The sequence below is a fragment of the Aquarana catesbeiana genome, linkage group LG04, assembly GCF_042186555.1.
Source record: "Aquarana catesbeiana isolate 2022-GZ linkage group LG04, ASM4218655v1, whole genome shotgun sequence".
NCBI classification, from domain to species: domain Eukaryota; kingdom Metazoa; phylum Chordata; class Amphibia; order Anura; family Ranidae; genus Aquarana; species Aquarana catesbeiana.
This window is the reverse complement of record NC_133327.1, coordinates 607,421,931-607,437,096: the sequence shown is the minus strand read 5'-3', so window position 1 is coordinate 607,437,096 and position 15,166 is coordinate 607,421,931. Positions and strand designations below refer to the sequence as shown.

Sequence of the window (15,166 nt, the reverse complement as noted above, 5' to 3'; positions counted from 1 at the left end):
AGCGGCTGCTTGTAATAGTCCCGTTAGTTAAACAGTGATTATTCTTATCTCTGTTAGACAACATCTAGACAATCACAGGGACATAATCTAATTGTATAATTGGCTTAATTACATACGGCATGTGCTGTAAAGATAACGTATAGTGGGATAATTTAGAGATGAAGTTGTTTTGTCAGACATTTGACACTTCTTCATTTTTTCACATTATAATTTAATTTCTTTTTTTTCCCATGGAAATATGTCTCCTTGATTTTACCCCAAATGAGTTGTTAGAGAGGTTACCTTTTCCAGCATCCCTTGGTTCTCACTTTGAACAGGAGTTGCTATTCTAATTTTTTTGCTAGGAAAATCTGCTATTGCATCTCCTGCAACATGAAACAATAATACGCTACAAATGGAGACAGACTTTAGTAATTAAGGCAGTATAAAAACAGCAAGAGGAACAAGGGTTCATATACAGGTGCATCTCAAAAAATTAGAATATCATCAAAAAGTTAATTTATTTCAGTAATTCAATTCATTTCAAAATGTGAAACTCATTTATGATATAAATTCATTACACAAAAATGTGAAAAAAAATTAGAATATTGTGAAAAAAGTTCCATATTGTAGTCTCGTAGTGTCACAATTTAATCAGCTAATTAACTCAAAACACCTGTAAAGGGTTCCTGAGCCTTTAAATGGTCTCTCGGTCTGGTTCAGTAGGTTACACAATCATGGGAAAGACTGCTGACTTGACAGTTGTTCAAAAGACAGTCATTGATTCCCTCCACAAGGAAGGTAAGTCACAAAAGGTCATTGCTAAAGAAGCTGGCTGTTCACAGAGTGCTGTATCCAAGCATATTAATGGAAAGTTGAGTGGAAGGAAAAAGCGTGGTAGAGTGCGGGGACTACGGCTGGTGTCAGTGCTTCAAGAGCCACCACACACAGACGTATCCAGGATATGGGCTACAACTGTCCCATTACTTGTGTCAAGTCACTCCTGAACCTGAGACGTCAGAAGCGTCTTACCTGGGCTAAAGAAAAAAAAGGACTAGACTGTTGCTCAGTGGTCCAAAGTCCTCTTTTCGGATGAAAGTCAATTTTGCATTTCATTTGGAAATCAAGGTCCCAGAGTCTGGAGGAAGAGTGGAGAGGCACAGAATCCAAGTTTAATTAGGTCCATTGTAAAGTTTTCACAGTCAGTGATGATTTGGGGAGCCATGTCATATTCTGGTGTTGGTCCATTGTGTTTTATAAAGTCTAAAGTCAGTGCAGTCCTCTAGCAGGAAATTCTAGAGAACTTCATGCTTCCCTCTGATGACTAGCTTTATGCAGATGTTGATTTCATTTTCCAGCAGGACTTGGCACCTGCCCACACTGCCAAAAGTACTGATACCTGGTTTAACCCTTTCATGACTAAGCCTATTTTTGAAATGTGGTGTTTACAAGTTAAAATCCGTATTTTTTGCTAGAAAATTACTTAGAGTTCCCAAACATTATATATATTTTTTTAGCAGAGAATCTAGAGAATAAAATGGAGATTGTTGCAATATTTTATATCACACGGTATTTGTGTAGCGGTGTTTTAAACGCAAATTTTTGGAAAAGGGACACTTTCATGAATTTTAAAAAATCCAAACAGTAAAGTTACCCCAATTTTTATGTATAATGTGAAAGATGATGTTACGCCGAGTAAATAGATACCAAACATGTCACCCTTTATAATTGCACGCACTCGTGGAATGGCGACAAACTACGGTACCTATGAACTTCCATAGGCGACGCTTTAAATTTTTTTTACGGTTACCAGGTTTGAGTTACAGAGGAGGTCTAGGGCTAGAATTATTGCTCTCACTATGACGATCGCGGCGATATCTCACATGTGTGATTTGAACACCGTTTACATATGCGGGCGCGACTTCCGTATGCGTTTTCTTCGCTGTGCGAGCTCGCGGGGATGGGGGCGCTTTAAAAAAAAATTTTTTTTTAATTTTTTTTTTTTTTTTTTATACTTGTAAATTGCGTTTAAAAAAACATTTTTTTTTAAAATTTTATTGCTGTCACAAGGAATGTAAACATCCCTTGTGACAGTAATAGGTGGAGACAGGTACTCTTTATGGAGGGATCGGAGGTCCAAAAGACCCCCAATCCCTCCTTTGCACTTCATAGTATTCAGATTGCCAAAAACGGCGATTCTGAATACTGTGTATTTTTTTAAATTCGGCGCCATTGGCAGCCGAGTAAACGGGAAGTGACGTCATGACCCCTCCCGCTCCTCCGGTATAACAGCCGAGCGGCTTTTAGCAGCATCGGTTGTTATACTCGGATAGCCGATCGCCCGCTCTAAACAACGGTACCGGGATGATGCCTGCAGCTGCGGGCATCATCCTGGTATAACCCCAGAAAGCCGAGTACGCAGATGTGCGTACGGTCGGCGGGAAGGGGTTAATGATCATTGTATCACTGTGCTTAATTGGCCAGCCAACTTGCCTGACCTAAACCCCATAGAGAATCTGTGGGGTATTGTCAAGAGGAAGATGAGAACCCAGACCCAACAATGCAGATGAGCTGGAGGCCACTATCAAAGCAACCCGGGCTTCCATAACACTTCAGCAGTGCCACAGGCCGATCGCCCCCATGGACAAACGTTTACGTAAGCCAACATTTCTGTATTAACAATCCTTTTTTTTCATTGGTCTTATGTAATATTCAGATTTTCTGAGATACTGAATTTTGGGTTTTCACTAGCTGTAAGCCATAATCCTTAAAATTAAAAGAAAGAAATGCTTGAAAATTTTCACTCTGTAATGAATCTATATAATATATGAGTTTCACTTTTTGAATTGAATTACTGAAATAAATTAACTTTATGACATTGGTCACAGGCTCAGTGTTTTCCTTGTCCTGCTGCTCAAGAAAATGCATTATTAATGCGGATAGAGGCTGCAAAGCTTTTTTTTTTTATGGGATCCGACTTGAAACATTCCTTTTTTCCTGATGGTGCTATTGGGCTCTGGGCTAGCTACCTGCAGTGGAGGGTCCCACATCTGGTTGCAGATTACAAGGTTCTTCTGCCCGTGTAAATGTGGCCTCTCTGGGATTGTTCAGGAACCCACTGAGTTGTGGGAAAAAGCGTTAAAGGGGCCTACACCTACATTTGAGCATGGTGAGTTAATTTCATCACTAGCAGAACCAGGAGCAAGCTGAGCAGCACTCTTCAATCCAATACAAGCTTAAAATTGGCAAATTTGAGTCCCAGGTATCATGAACAAAATGAGTGGTATATGCAGACACCTCTCATTACTATTTCACAAACTGGTTTGAAACAGAAGTATTATATTAAAACTAACCTGCAGTGAAATAAATTCATAGGCAGTTAATGCTGACATTGCACATTTGTGTATACATATTAAAACATTATAAATACCATTTTTTTTTTCCTTTTTTAGAAGTGATCACATACTCTCTGTTCTCAGCTGCTAGGGATGAGCCGAACACCCCCCTGTTCGGTTCGCACTAGAACATGCGAACAGGAAAAAAGTTGGTTCGAACACCGTTAAAGTCTTCTCTTCTTCATCTTCTTCTCTTCTTCTCTTCTTCATTTTCTTCTCCGGGCCGCTCTGCATCCATGCTGCATGGAGGGAGGGTCCCGCTGTGTGACGGCGTCTCCTCTTCTGACGGTTCTTAAATAACGGGGGGCGGGGCCACCCGGTGACCCCGCCCCCCTCTGACGCACGGTGACTTGACAGGACTTCCCTGTGACGTCACGGGGAATGCCACAGGGAAGTCCCGTCATGTCCGTGCGTCAGAGGGGGGCGGGGTTACCGGGTGGCCCCCCCGTTATTTAAGAACCGTCAGAAGAGGAGATGCCGTCACACAGCGGGAGCCTCCCTCCATGCAGCATGGATGTGGAGCGGCCCGGAGAAGAAAATGAAGAAGAGAACCACAAGCTGGCAGCAAGAAGGTGACCACCCTCTACTGTATTTCCTAACAGCAGTAGAAAAAAAAAAGTCACAATCTTGGCTCTGCTGTGTTACCATATTATGTAAATCTCAGGTCTGGACTGACAAAATACAAGTCCTTTGGCAGTTAACACTACATCATTATACTGTATGTATTGTATTTTAATCTTATGCTTTGTACCTTTCTGTGCTTTTTCTACAGTATTAATGGGTAAAGCACATACCTGCTTCTCCAATAGCACAGGGTGAAGAGCGATGACAAAATGCAAGCTTTAGTTTTATAAAGCATCTAGCGGCATTTTAATGGTTACCAGTTACATCATTCAAAAATAACAATACCCACCTGCTGTGTATTGCTGCACTTTGCACAAGCATCACATTTTGTTCTACATTCATAAGCCTAAAGCTTTTTTCACTCATTGTAGCCGTGAAAATGCCTTTTTTATGTCTGTTTAAAATAAACTTGAAACTTGCGCACTACCCAGCAGAGCCAAAGCCGGCTTACGTCCAACCTGTCACAACTGCAGTATTAGGTAGGTTTGAGAGACATAGTATAAGAGTAATTGGCAACCCATTTCTTTATTCCTTTTGCAAGCTATCCCTGACAAATTAATCACTATCAAATGTTGGCTGCAGGAAAGTAGAAACCAGCTTGGCAATAAAGAAAAATGAGGATTCTTTGTCACCTGACAGCCTAATCATTCAATTCACCCCATTAGGCCCTGCTTAGAGGACTCCGAATTGTTGCTTGCGACCGATACCTCCCATAAACAAACTGTTCAGTCTCCTGCTTACAGCTTAGCTGATCTGTTAAAAGTTATTGACTGCCGGCTAGATACCTCATTAATCAATAAATACACCAAGGATCAAATGGATTAGTCGTGATGAGAAAGAGCAACCATGCGCTAGTTTACAAGATCAGTGCTGATAACATGATCAAAAAAAAATTCTGAAGACTGATTTGATGGCTCTGCTCCTGGGAGTTCTCAGACTTCCTGGTAATTGGGACATGCTCCTTTCTGGACAGAAGTCCAGCAGCGCAGGTTATAGATGATGACAAGCTCTAGAAAAAAAGATGACACATATATCAACTTGGATTCTGAGCTTACAGCTTCTGTGCTAATCAGTATGCTTAAACTGATAATGGATTAGAACATAGATTTGATCCTCTGACCTTTCAATCTTCATATACAAGGAAAAGTATAGTATATTTTCATAAATAGGTTTCTGAGTTAGTGCAATATGACATTCATATTTTCACAAGCTTTTTTCAACGTTTTTGCTGTAAAAATGTAGTTATTTGTGGATTAACTGTGAGAGGGAGCTCTCACTTACTCTGTGCAATTGCTCTGTTTCTGTCTTAAAGAATAATTCCAGGCATGGGTATTTTACACATAGTTACGTTGGTCCAGCTGGAACCAAGGTATCTATGTATATACACTTCTAAAGTGTAGTATCTGTTCTTATCAGTGTCCAGTAGGGGTGCTGTTCTGTCATTCTGGCTTGAACGGGAGCTGGAGTGGCTGGCTATGTACCCCTGTTGGAGTGATGGGGGCTTAGAAGGCTAGAACCAACTGGGACAGAAATTGGGGTGCCCACAGGCTGTTGGAGCACAAGAGTAATTCCCCTGGGAAAACTGGAAGACCCCAGTTACTTCTGATTTGAGTAGATCTACCTTGTCTGATAAGGCAGACAGTCAGCAGTGCCTGTGCCCCCTGGAAGTGGTCACCCTAGGGATGCTCCTAGTAACACTTGGGTGTGGGACCCCACTGTGTGAACAGGCACATGGTCATAGTCACTTAAACTTTTTCTGCACTGTGCCTTTTAGGGCTGGGCCTTTTGGCTAAGTCCAGGGTAATTTTTGTCTTGAAGGCCTCAGGGCTCGACTAGTGCACATGCACGGCCCTTATTTATTTATTTATTTTGTCTCTGCTGTTTGTCACTTCCATTTTTGTGTGTGTTTTTTCTGACTAGGATGGAGGGTGTGAGTCCTCAGGCTTGCCCTGATGTCTAGGGGGAGGATGTGTGGCCTTCTGGTTCCTTCCTCCCCTGTCCTTGGGGGGGGAGGGGTCTCTCTTTGGGAGAGCCTCTCGACCCAGTTTTCAATGGTCGGCTTTGGCTAGAAGAACGGGGTCTGCCAGGCCTTCTGGCTAGGCAGACCATTGGCACACTATGTCCCTGTCAGGAGCCTTTGCGTTCCGAATCAGGGAGAGGTCGTACCCCTTGGTGGGATGGACTAAAGCACACCCTTAACTACACATTTCACTGTGTTTTTCACATGCACGTTTCTTGTTCACTTAACAGTTCTTAGTTTCAGGATTTTGCACCACTGCGGAATAAAAAAATATATATGTATATACCATACTTGGCCAATGCCCCTCTGAGGTAGACACCGCTACTTCGGTGATCTCCATTTGTTTCCAGGTCCCGCTGCTGCATTCTGCTTAATGAACACAGAAAGTTGGTCACAGGCACCATTCAGCAAATGCTTAGAATTTTCTAAATGAATGCAAAGCATTCTCTGATTGGATAGGGTGAATGTCACACTCTCCAACACATCCAATTGCCTTCCTTGCTCTGCCTTCATTAAGAAAATGCAAATCATTCTCTGAATGGCGCCCATGCTGAGTGGTAGACCTCTTGTGTTCAGAATGCAGAAGGGGGCACCCAGCATGGCATCCAGAGGCAAGTGGAGATGACTGAAGTGCAGTGATTCGCAGCTTCCAGGGGGATTGGCCAGATACAGTATATACATAGGTACATTGGTCCAAGCTAAACCAATGTAATCATATGTAAAATACCACTACTTGGAATTATCCTTTAAAAATGATGGCTGAGACTGATTTACTAAAAGAATTAAGAATCTTCACTTTAAGTGCTTCTAAAGGCTCAATGTCTTTTACCTTCTACCTTCTTTACCTTATTCATAAAAGTGAAAAACCTCCTTTGCGAAGCAGTCCCCCTAGTCATGTGAAAAGCACATGAATGGATATTCCAAAGTTTGCTTTTTTTTTTTCTTTTTCCAAGTAAAGATTTCTAACTCTTTTCAGAAATTTGACTAAGGCCATCCATAGACGGTTTGAAACTTGACTGGTGCAGCAAGAACCAGACGAGATCATGTATGGGCAGGCTGAATGTACCAATTGATCGATTGATCAATTTGGGTATAACCAGCCTGCTGGATTCCCTTTCAATTATCGCTAACGGCTACTATAGCTGCTAGCAATATGCAGTGTCTTTTCCCAGGGGGGACAGCTGATCTGAATATCCAATCAATGTGCAAGGGAACATTTTTTTTTTTAATATTTTTTTTTTTCCTGCAAATGATTGGCTGATTTTAGTGATCACATCTACACCTTATTCACTTTGCAAAGATTATCCACACCGTAGTAAATCAATACAATAGATTTGCATTGTTTGGGGGATAAGGGGATACATTTAGAAATGAAATTATAACAAGGAATTCTGAAGACTAATATACAAAAATGTTGCATGTTTTTTCCCCAGCTTCTATTACCATCAACAATTAAGTTATGTCTTTTTAGGTTCTCACCTTATTGATCCATTTATTTTCTATGGGTGATCTTGAAATCATGTGGTGTCTGATATAACCATTGTAGATATATGTATTTAGATATTTATTATTTACATGTATAATACTCAATTACTCATAATTTGACCTTTGTTCTCTTTAGACAGAAAGAATATGGTGAGATAATTGTATATTTAACACTTACCGACCGGCCACTGTATATATACGTCATTACTTTAAAGATAGATATCTCGGTAACGGCAGCAGCTGCTGCCACAACCGAGGTATCCATCTTTAGGGCCGGTGGTTCTGTACACGATAATGGTGGTCTCTGTGGCGGGTTTGCCGCAAGATCACCGTTATCGGCGGCGGGAGAGGTGCCACCCCTCCTCCCGCCGCTCTCCCGCGCCCTCCGCCACTTACCGGAGCCGTCGGTAGCGACGGAGGCGACCGGGTCCTCTCACTTCCTCAGTATGGAGACGAGTGAGGCTAAGATGGCACCCACCCGTCTCTATACCATAGGACAGCCAGAGCGACGTCATTACATCAGCTCCGCCCACTTGTCTTAATGGCACATTTTTTTTGTGTGTCTTTTTTTAAGCGACTTTTTTTTTTGCATTAAAGTCTAAATATGAGATCTGAGGACTTTTTGACCCCAGATCTCATATTTAAGAGGTCCTGCCATGCTTTTTTCTATTACAAGGGATGTTTACATTCCTTGAAATAGGAATAAAAGTGATCCAATTTTTTTTTTTTTAAACAGTGAAAAAATAAATAAAATAAAGTAAAATAAATAATAAAAAAAAAATTAAAGCGCCCTGTCCCGACGAGCTTGCACGCAGAAGCGAACGCATACGTGAGTAGTGCCCGCATATGAAAACGGTGGTCAACCTACACATGTGAGGCGTTGCCACGACCGGTAGAGCAAGAGCAATAATTCTAGCCCTAGACCTCCTCTGTAACACAAAACATGCAACCTGTAGAATTTTTTAAATGTCGCCTGTGGAGATTTTTAAGGGTAAAAGTTTGACGCCATTCCACGAGTGGGCGCAATTTTGAAGCCTGACATGTTTGGTATCAATTTACTTGGCGTAACATTATATTTCACAATATAAAAAAATTGGGCTAACTTTATTGTTGTCTTATTTTTTTATACCTGTTATTTACCTGAAAATATGTCCCTTGTTTAAATATTTAAGAGGCCTGAAACTGCTCTGGGCACCTCCATCTTGGATGTGATGTCAGTAGGCCCAGCAAACTCGATGCTGTCAATCATGTGATGCTCTATAGTATTCTCCTTCACTCCCCCCCTGGCATCCACATAAAAGCTTATGTAAGGAGGTGAGTGGAGGGGAGGACGAGATAGGCCAGCATTGATAGTAATTAGACAGTCAAAGAAGAAAAAAGGGCCATGACATATTAGGAGAGCGCGGGCTCTGCTAACTCATTCTGAAATATTCAAATTTCTACTAATTTATAGGCACATTGCAAGTGAATATCAAATTGTTAGGGAACAGGAAAAAAAACTGCAATTAAGTATTTTAATAGTTCTTTTTTCTGCAAATTTTTCCAACAATTTTTAAGCTGGGTCACTTTAAGAGGATTTTACACCTATTTATTGTTTACAGTGTATTTGCATATTTATCATTTTATTTATTATAGCACCATCCATTTACACAGCGCTTTACATATATATTGTACATTCACATCAGTCCCTCCCCTCAAGGAGCTTACATTCTAAGGTCACTAACTCACATTCATACATACATATACTAGGGCTAATTTAGAGAGGAGCCAATTAACCTACCAGTATGTTTTTGGAGTGTGGTTGGAAACTTGAGTACTCGGAAGAAACCTACGCAGGCACAAGGAAAACATGCAAAATCCAGGTTGGGATTTGAACTGACGACCCTAATGCTGCTAGGCAGAAATGCTAACCACTTAGCCACTGTGCTGCCCATGCAGCCAGATTGGGATAATACCTACTTTATATTTATTACATGTCCTCATTCACATAGCATAACTTAAAATAAAAAAACTGCAGCTTACCTTTTTAGATGCTTCATTCTGGACCATCCAGCAGGGGAAAATCTTACAAAATTATATTTGATAATAAAGGGGCTGGGCAGCTGCGTTTGCCAGAACTAGCTGTCTAGACTGTGCAGGCAGATCTTTGTTCCTTGTAGCTAGATTAGAACACCGTCGGTCCTAACAAAGGTCCCAACAAAGGGCTAAAGGTTTAGATGTTGGGCTTCTTGCATTGTATAATTGGGACAGACTTGGGACTGATTCTGACATAAAAAATTTGCAGTCTGTCAAGATAGTGTCATGATGATGAAAGGCAAAATATATATATATATATATATATATATATATATATATATATATATATATATATATAATATGCTGTGTATTCTTTAAGTTAGAGTTGGTCTTATTGTTCGCTATGTAATGATATTTTTGTGTAACCCTTCTGTATGGCTCTACTCCAGCACTCCCAGTGTTTGGTATACTTTTGTATACTTGTCATGCACTGACTAACACAGAAGGGGACCAACTCTCAAATGCTTACCTCCTCCATGATGGACTCCATACAAACCACCCTTTACTGTCACTCTGTTTGCCTGGTAAAGCCAATTACAGTATGTCTCCTTTCTGCCAGAACAACCCTCCTTAATTGGTAAATGGTTTTGTTCTTTCCCTTATCCTTCTATGTGTCATGACTAGAGTTTTTTAATCGGTCCCTAATCTGGTTATTTGACCTACACTCCTCTGGCAATATGAAATCACATCTGGTTCTGATAACTACAACCATTTAAGACCACAGCAAAAGCCCATTTTTTGCTTGAGTCTTGAGCGGTGCTGACCTTTGTCCTTTTTCTCATTTGCCTGGGGCTCACATACAGCAGGCTAATTTACTAAACACATATAAGCTGTTCACTTTACAAGGACATTTTCCCTTAGCTTAGTGAATGAGATGAAGCTGTGCTGGCTTCGTGATTGGTTATTCTTTGTAAACTGAATTTTCATCATGTTCACCAAACTAAGGGAAAAATCACTTTCAAAGTTAAAAATCTCTTGCAATGCAAATGGCCTATAGGAAATCAACCCAATAGTGAGAACAACAACAATACTTTGCAGTGATTTTGACAAGAATAAATAATGAAGGTACAATGACTTGCCATCAGACCACTAGTTATTACTCTCTTTTATTTATTGTGTTTTACAACATATTGCCCAATGACTATTTCTTTAAATTTGTATTTTATTTTTCACATTACAAGATGCACTGGGGGAAATAATCCAAATCCAATGCTGACCCCCCTTGAAATTGCAAGATGTTTGAATGTCAGTTTGATCCAATAGCTTATATATATATATATATATATATATATATATATATATATATATATATATATATATATATATATATATATATATATATATATATTAATAACTAATTGGGAAATACTTTAAGTATGAAGTACTGGAGGTATGATTTCATGTTGATATCACTAGCTGTCAGGGATTGCCAACCTCCCACAGCATTTTTTACTGACAAAACATGGAAAATTTACTGGCAGAGCACATTTTTTACTGACAACCTGAGAAATTACAGAACTCCTATTGAAAACTAACACAGTGAATATTTGAACAGTATAAACATGATATGGAAACACTGACAATACCTATAACAAAGTAATTTGCTTGATTTACACTTAAAAAGTCAACACAGCGTGAAATTATCAGCCCCTGATATTTACTGGCAGTTGTAAAAAAATCACTGATTTTTACAAACGGTCAGTAAATTTACTGGTGGTTGGCAACCCTGCTAGCTGCATACTTATTCCAGGTTTATAAAAAAATTATGATTGGGGATTTTAAGGCACACAAATTTAGGCCAAATAAAAAAAAAAAAAAAATAGGCCAAAATTTATAAAACGTATATTTTTATAAAAAAAAAAAATTCATATAAAAACCATGTAGTTAAAATGAAATGGCTGACCTGATGTACATAGTATGATGCTCATCAAAATATAGACATCACCTATCTACTCCAAATTCCCACATGGGATCCAATAACAATTTCAATTATTGCCACTGGTGACAGGTAAATCCATGTGACATACCAGACACATTTCAATATTAGGCCCCTTTCACACGAGGCGGACTCCGTTTCCACGGAGCCCACCTCGGTCCGCCGGCTCAACAGAGATCTGAGCCGGCGGATGACAGGTCCCTCTCTGCTCACTGGACATGAGATCACCCGTTCAGGTCCGCCGTCAAAACTGACAGGCAGACCTGAACGGTCCGATCGCGTGAAAGGGGCCTAAATCTTCTTCAGGGGTTGGAGTAGCTACACATTTATTACATAATGTATACAATCTAGAATAACATAATACAAAATGACCTACAACATTTAGGTTCATTGTGCCATAGGTCCCAAAGATCTATTATGACTTAAACTCGGAAGTTTATGTGTAATTGTTCCAGGTTTGTTATTCAGAAAGTATTTGAGCCAATGGATCAACTTAACAGCTTGGCAACTAGTATTTTAATACGTTCAGCAATGATCACCTAAACATTTCTATTATTCTATAATTTCCATTGAAGTAAACTTTTTGTCTAAGGTGCTCAAATATTACAAATGTCAAAATGCCTAAGGGGTCTTTTACTTAAAGAGTTTGTTACCCCAACATTTCATATTCCTGATATGTGCCTGCTGTACCATGTACTTGTATGAAAAAGTATCCTGTTCTCTTTGTATTGCTTCCTTTATGTGAAATCCTTATTTTTTCTGACAGTCCCTCTGCGTTCCTATTAAAAACTGACCACACCAAACAGGCAAGCACAATGTGTTCAGTTCTCTAGCTATGCTGGGAACTCAGCATGCTCTCCAATGATCAGACTTGTCCTGACACGCCCCTGCTGCACAGTCATTCACTGGGAAGCTCGGTGTACTGTTTCTTCTCCTCCCCCCATCTCTTATGCAGCTGAGAACAGAGGGAATGTGATCACTTATAAAAAAGGGGGAAAAAAGTATTTATAATGTCTTTTTATATCTCTACACAAATGTTTTGCCTTTTATTTCTAGTTTTGTATGGAATCATCTGTTTTACAAGGTGATCATTTACAATCACCTTTTTCACCCAAAATTCACAACTTTCAGACAGAATTTACACAGTTTTTCCAATTTAATTTGATTTTAAAATTGTTTGAATCTTGGGTAAAAGTTTTGTGAATCTTGGATGAAAACATTTATAAATAAACCACCGAAATGCAGCTCATTTTCATGAAGTTTCCTTTATGTCCTATACATAAACATACATACATATGTCTTATACATACATGTATGTCTTATACATAATCAAAATTTTGATTTTTATTGTATTCTGTTTTAAATGCATTTATACTTTTTTGTCTAAATGCAGTGTTTTATTATCAAAATGCACACAACGTACATCTCCAAATTAAATGAAGTTGACAGTGTAATGATATGTGTTTGGGCGGGGGCACCATATAAAAACCTTGCTCAATGGCAAGTAACTTAAGGTTATTTGTGTATATAGAGAAGCAGAGGAAGAGTACTTATGGTTACATTTGCAGTATACAGTATATGCTGTAGTTCCTGAAACCTGGTAAATTAAATCTAAGAGAGTGTGAACTCCATTGTGAACGCCAATGTCTCTATAATATGCAGTGGGGTTTTCAATATATATTATATAATCATGAAATAGCCTTATAACAGTTATTACTGTATCTTCCAGTTAACTTGCTTCTATGAATGAAACAATGGCATTTCAATGAAACCAAGAGAGCATCAATTACTGGAAATTTATACAGCTAATGAAGAAGGTTCATGTCATGCATTGTATAGTAAAACAGTATTTCTTGGCATTTTGAGAGGAGAACATGATAAAAGAAGTTCTGTGTATGTCAGAGAAAAGATAGTGGTACTACAGCACAAAGAGGATAAAAGCTCTTGTAGGCACTCACCTGCGTCCCAAGCACATCTTGGCTTTAAATAGCCATGCAAATGTGAGTAAGAGAAATGGGTAGGTGCAGAAGCCTTGATAGCTTAAAGGCTAAGTTCACCTTTTTTAATTTTTTTTTAATTCTAGCTCCCTTATGTACCAGTATAGTATTAATGTACTTCTTTTGCAGATATATCAATACTGTTCCAATCTTAAAACACTGTCTATGTGTGGTTCTAAACGGACAGCTAAACACTTGTCAGAGACTCCAGTACAGGGGGTCCCCTAGTTACAAACATCCGACTTACAAACGACTCCTACTTACAAACGGTGGGAGACAACAGGAAGTGAGAGGAAATCTACCCCTAGGAAGGGAAATTCACTCCTGTAAGAGTTATTATGGGGAAAAGGTACCTCCACTGATGCTTTATCACCAAGACTTGTTTCCACAACAACCCAAAATTTTCAAAATCCAATTGTCATTGGGACAGAAAGTGAGGTGAAATCTTATAAACAGGGGCACACACAGCAATACAAATATTACAGGGGTGATACCCCTTCCCTATGCTATCCAAAAAGCTTAAAAATAGTTTTTTTTGGCTGGAGCTACACTTAAAAAATGTACCTGTTCCGACTTACAAACAGATTCAACTTAAGAACAAACTTACAGTCCCTAACTTGTTTGTAACCCGGGGACCCCCTGTAAATGGAAGCCCAATGCTTGATTTGTCTACTGAAGTAATCCAACTTTATTTTACTTCTTTTATATTTATTTTTATTTTTTTGAAACTGCAATACAATACAATAACAAGATATCAGTACACATAGAATAACTAATCTAGCATAAATGACAGATGACACAACAGAAAGGCACTTACAGGTGATGATGTCTCAAGCCCCTTGAGAGAGAAACAGACATGCTGCATCCATGTAGAATGACAATCTAAAATGGTTGAAGAACTTCCTAAACCAAAGGTCACTTCCTGTTTGAGAAATTTACATAACTGGAGCTAAAGCTGCTACAGACTTTGGCCACTAGATGGCAGTGGTAAACTACACATTTTATATAAATAACTATAACTTAATTAGCCTGCAAAGTCAGCACAAACACTTTCAATTTATTCTACACCTGCTTACCTCACTGCCCTCGTGGCTGTTTGAAAACACTTCTCCATTACTTCTGCCTTTCTTCCTGGACAAGACTATAGATCATGACTAGGGATGAGCTTCGAGTTCGAGTCGAACTCATGTGTGAACTCATCTGTGCTTTGCGCAGTGGCAGTATCATAGCCAATGAGGTTCAACTGAGGCGTGATTATTGCTAATTGCTTCTCGGCCTTTTGGCGAAGATCAAGTGTAGTATCTATTCTTATCAGTTTCCAGGAGATGGCGCTTGCTTCCGTCCCTGATCTATGGCGAAATAGAGATGGGATTGCGGTTGCTATGCAAAACCTGCTGGAGTGAAGATGACCTGGAGCGGTTTGTAGCCGAAAGGGAAGCCTTCTGATGGGGATGGAGAACCACGGGGTCTGAACCAGAGGGTCGGGACCCTGGCCTTCTGGCCTGGATTGGGGCGGATCTAGCTCCAGACAGTTATTTGGGAGAGAACGCTTACTCCTGCCTTGCAAGGGGGGGAGGGAGTGGCAAGTACTTCCCGAATGTAATTAGGAGGAGTGATGGGAGCGACGGCAGAGCCTGATGGTAAAGGGCTCTTT

The 15,166-nt window shown here is 39.7% G+C and overlaps 1 protein-coding gene and 1 pseudogene across 6 annotated transcripts in view; both read left to right on the top strand.

Annotated features, from left to right (window-relative positions):
- The window catches only part of MACROD2 (mono-ADP ribosylhydrolase 2), a 3,509,413-nt gene that overhangs the window by 2,640,212 nt on the left and 854,035 nt on the right, over positions 1-15,166 (top strand). The gene's annotated exons all lie outside the window — the stretch shown is intronic.
- Positions 14,716-14,780, top strand: LOC141142024 (U4 spliceosomal RNA; annotated as a pseudogene).